This window comes from Tenrec ecaudatus, chromosome 1, assembly GCF_050624435.1.
Source record: "Tenrec ecaudatus isolate mTenEca1 chromosome 1, mTenEca1.hap1, whole genome shotgun sequence".
NCBI classification, from domain to species: domain Eukaryota; kingdom Metazoa; phylum Chordata; class Mammalia; order Afrosoricida; family Tenrecidae; genus Tenrec; species Tenrec ecaudatus.
In genome coordinates, this window is record NC_134530.1 from 145,117,039 (window position 1) to 145,122,310 (window position 5,272).

Consider the following 5,272-nt stretch of genomic DNA (forward strand, 5'->3'; position numbering starts at 1 on the left):
AGGAGATAGAAATAAAAGCAGGGGGGAAGTTGAAGAAGCAGGGTGCGGGTATTCATTGACATTCTGCTCCCACTGTGCTGGGAGTGACCTGAAGGTCACTAACAATTCAATGTTCACACAAGTACGCCGAGTCAGGCGGCCTGGGAGAAGCATTGTTTCGGGAGTGAACAGGCTCAAGAGTTGGTTAACATCTCTAAGTACGCTGTACTTTTTCCTCCTTTCAGGTACTTAGCACAATTAAAATAAATTTATGCACTACTGTACTTCATCTCGAGGTCGTTATGAGGAATGATTTTTATTAAATGTATAAGCATCTAGCAGGTGTTCAACGATGATTGACGTGTTATTATCATCATTGCCGTTGAGACAAACAACAGATACCAAGAGCTAAGGGCCTCCTGGTGGCACCTTGTGTTAAGCCCTTGGTCCATGGTTGGAACCCACGGTGGGAGACAGATGCAGCAGTCTGCTTGCCTAAGCAGTTTCAGCCTAGGAGATCCTCTGCAGCATTTCTGTCCCATGTAAGGTCACCATGCAGAGAACACTGGAAAGACCATCACTTGTGTTTAGTTGCCTAAGCAAAGGCATTCTACTGTGTGGATCATAGTCCACTGCGATGACCTGGAAGAGAATGGGAATTCCCGAACACTTCACTGTCCTCACATGGAACTTGTACTTGGATCGAGAGGCAGCTGTGGGAACAGAACAAGGGACTACCTCATGGTGTAAAATCAGGAAAGGTGTGTGTCAGGGTTGTACCCTCTCACAATATCTATTCAAACTGTATGCTGAGCAAACCGGCAGAGCAGCTGGATTATATGAGAACAGTGCGGCATTGGGATTGGAGGAAGGCTTATTAACAATCTGAAATATGCAAGCAAGCTTGCTTGCTGAAAGTGAGGGGACTGGAAGTACTTGCACATGAAGATCAAGGAGTGCAGCCTTCAGTGTGCACTATAACTCAAGGTAAAGAAAGCCCAAATCCTCCCAACTAGATCAACAGGTAACAAACAGCACGATCAACGAAGAAAAGATTGAAGTTGTCAAGGATTTTGTCTTCCTTGGATCCACAATCGATGCTCATGGAAGCAGCAATCAAGAGACCGAAAGCAGTATGGCCTTAGGTGAATCTGCTGCACAAGACCTCTTTAGAGTCTTGAAGAGCAAGGATGTTTGAGGCCTGAGGTGAGCCCGACCCTAGCCTTGGTCTTCTCCGTGGCATCATCTGCATGTGAAGGCGGAACTGAATAAGGACATGACTAAGGAAGACCAAAGAAGAATGGATGCATTTGAGTTGTGCTGCTGGAGAAGAATATTGACAGTGCCATGGGCTGCTAAAAGAACAAACTGATCTGTATTGGAAGAAGTAAGGCCAGCGTGCTCCTTAGAGGCAAAGGTGGCAAGACTTCCCCTCACATACTTGGGACATGCTGTCACAAGAGACCAGCCCCTGGAGAAGGACATCATGTTTGGTAAAGTGGAGGGGCGGCAAAAACAGAGGAAGGCCCTCCAGGGACTGGGTTGACCCAGTGGCTGCATCCATGGGCGCAGGCAGAGGAACCACGGTGAGGATGGCGAGGACCGTGCAGTGTTTTGTTCTGTTGTGCACAGGGCCGAGCACACCTAACAACAGCATGAGCAGGGATCAACTCTGAGGACCGTGAGTTATTCTGGGGTTATTGCCGAAGGGCAGCCCAACATGCAGAGAAATGCACCTTTAGAAGGAGTAAGGGTTTGAGGGCCCCAGTGTCACCACCACTCCACCCACGAAAACTCCACCCCTCCCCTCCCTGCAAGCTGCCCCTCCCTGGACACTTGCTATTCTCAGATGCCACCACCAGATGGCAGCACAAAGACCACACCTGCAGGGGGACCTGAGCTAGCTAAAACCAGTGAAGAAGCTTGCAGGGTTTCTGAAGCTTGGGAAAGGAGGAGACTCAGTTCCTGCCCCATTGACTGTGACCTTCTGCTTGGAAGTCATCGTTAATGCTTTGGGGAAGAAATCACTTTTTTTTTCATTGCCAACTCCCAGATACCTGCTTTGGCCCCAGGGACGCCTCGCCCTCAGCAGGGCTCCTGTTCACTCCAGTTCCCTCATGGAGACCCCAGCCGCCCCCTTCCCTGCTTTTTGTGACGGCTCACAGTGCCCTGTGGGGATCTCAAGATGCCTCCCCTCACGCTCACTCCCCCAACAAGAGGCCCTCTGTGCGTGGCCACACCAGTCCCTGCCTCATCTTGCTCTCCAAGCTCCTCACCTCTGGCCTCCAGGTCCTGCCCACCTGCCCCAGGTGAGGGCTCCTTCTTCTTTGTGGCCCCACAGCCCTTCCTTTTGTGGTCAGACCTCCCTGGGGATCAGGTTCTGGGTGACCCGGTCACGTGACTCTTTGTTAGCAATGACCCGCTGCTGTTCTCTTCCACCTCAGTGGGGAGGGCAATGGCAGGCCTTCTGCTGACAAGCAGGTGAATTGGTGGGGGGGGGGGTGAGTTTGCATATTCTGATCTGGGTTCTTCTCAAATAGATATATCCATCTTGCAAAAATTGAAATGCAAACATATATGGAGGTTATGTATATTTCAAAATTAAAATGTCTGCTAAATTTAAAAAAAAAAGATTTCTCTTCCCCTCATTAGCTCCTGTTAGTCACTGGTCAATGATGGGTCTAAGGAGAAAGAGGGTCGTGTGTGTGTGTGTGTGTGTGTGTGTGTATGCAGAGGCAGCCTTACAGAGCACCGGCCCTGATTCGTGCTTGACTACTAGCTTAAAGGTTGACAGTTCGAACCCACCCGGCAGTGCCTCGGAAGTAAGAGACTGGTGACCCACTGTTACAAAGGTGACAACCAAGAAACGCCTCAGGAGCAGTTCCCCAGTGTGCCATGATTGGAATCAGCTTGGTGGCAACAGCTGCTTTGTTCTAACCCACCAGTCGAGCTCTCCAGCCTCCCACACACCCTGCCCCCCAAGTTCTCCAGTCATTCCCAGGAGGCTTCATTTAGGCCATGGTCAAAGAATGGGCGGGTAGCTCCAGGAAGGGCCCGTCATTTCTCGAGCTGCCGGTTGGATCTAGGCCTGACCTTGCGAGAACACCCTTCGGGGAAGCCACCACAGCAGAGGAAAGAACCTTGTCTGTGTACCGCTTGCTTTTCCCACCTCCGAGGGACGGCCGTGGGCTGTTTTGGTTCACTCCAAGCTTGGTCTGCAAGCTGGAGGCATTCCGCCGTCCCTGTAGTCTTCTGATCCACCAGCCTCAGCCCGTGCACCCTGTGGCTGTGTTCTGTGGCATGCCGATGTCCAGGTTAACGTCTGAACACCTGGGGGGCGGGGCAGCCCAGCAGTTTCCAGACCCCCAACACACACAGAATGACAAGCTGATGTGCGTCTGCCCTTTCCGTCCTCCCCTCTAATCTTCCTGACTTTACTGAAGTGGTCGGATGGGGCCCAGGGCTGGGGTGCCCCAAAGTAACCTTGGTTATGAATTACACCCTGAGGTCAGCCGAGTGGAAGAGACAGGTCCGTCAGCCAAGGAGCAAAGCCAAACCTGTTCTCCGCTGCCCAGCACCAGCTGCAGTCCCTCCTGGTGGGCCTGGCAGCTGTGAGGGATCACTGAGCCAACCAGGAAACCTGCCCAGCTGGGGCCTCTCTGAGACGCAGTGCCAGAGAAGGGACATCTGTGAGCCACCGCTCAAGGGAAAGCCCAGCTGCTGCGCTCTGCTCGGGTCCAGCCTCAGGTCCAGGGCCGCCTGAGAGCAGAAGACAGACCTCGGTACTCCGCTCAGTTTCCACAGCGGCTCCCCAGTTTGCATCTCCCCGTTTCACAGGGGAAGTGGGAGGGTGGCCCTGCAACGGAAAGCCTCGCCGCTTTGTGGCAGATGGCAAAGCCCACAGCTTTGGAGTAGGGCGGTTTTGGGCTCAGCCATGGATGAATTCTCTGACCTCTGGGGGCTCACGTTGGATGCACCGCCCTTTCTGCCTGGCTCACATGTGGCTAGAGCCAGGCGTTGGCACTGGGTACTTTTTTTGGTGGGGGTGGGCGTGATAGGGATCAGCAAAGGGGGTGAATTTGAGACTGTGGTGAATCTGAGAAAGCTGCCCCAAATATTGGGAAGGGCACCCTGGAAAGGAGGGTGAAGGGTGCCTCAAACTAAGGGAGATGGCGTCTTGGTGGCCAAGGCCCTCTTCTCTGACAGGCAGATTAGCCAGGGGTGGACCTGACTGCCACAGGTGTGAAAGGGCTAACCCCAGAGCAGCTCCTGTACGTAGGGGCTGTGGTGCTGGCTCAGGACCCTATCAGGGGCAGTGTGTGTGGCTGGACATGTCCCTCTCCATCCATCACAGCGTGCACCAATCGGGAGAGACTGAGAAGTTCCCCACTGGGGACAGGGTTCAGGATCTCTTCTCATGCAAATCCTTAGCTGAAGCCAGGCCACTTTGAGTTCCATTCTTGGATGAGTCCTGGCAGGGCAGGGAGCCTGCCTGGCTCCGCATGCCACACACCAATGCTGGAAGGTCAGGCTTCCTTCCAAGCAGTAGATATGGGGAGTCATGTGAGCAGGTGAGAGCGTGTCTGCAATGTTCCTGGAATGGCAAGGCCAGATGGCAAAGGTACAGCAAACCAAGCCAAAAGGGGAATGTTGGAAGGTTGTTTAGTCTGGAGAAGAAACAGGGAATCGTATCCCGGACTCCCTGTTGCTCCAGATGGCAGGCCGAGGCCAGAGGAAGCAGAAAGACATTGCTCTAGAAGCAGAACTGCTGGTTAATTTGAGCACAGTAGTTCCCGGGCGAGGCCTTTGGGCTGTAGAGCAGAGCCACAATGGACCACTGTCAGTGCCTTGTTCTCAGATGCAGTTAGGGACACCCCCCCCCAGGGTTAGCCTGCCTTGTGATTTGGAACAATGTGCCCTCCTCGTCGACACAGTTTAAGAGGGCGCACTTCCAAGTTCATCATCCTTCTAGTCTCGAGAGCATCCAATCACTTGGGGTCATACATTCTCAAGCAGTAAGTGGAACTTGGGGAGTGGCTGCCCCCTCTGAATAAAGCAATGCATTGCCGCTGCCCCCCGCCCCTCCCCACTAGCTCATCGCAGGTGCTGCTTCCTGTCCCTCTGATGTCTGACTCTTGCACCACAGAGAGAAAGGTCACCTGGTGCCTCTGAGCGTTTTAGTTTACAACCTTGTTCTAGTCAAGACCCCAGGGTCTAAGTCTTGGCTTTATCACATTTTAAAAGGTTGTGAACTCGAATACCTCATCCAACATCTCTAAGCCACAGTTTCCCC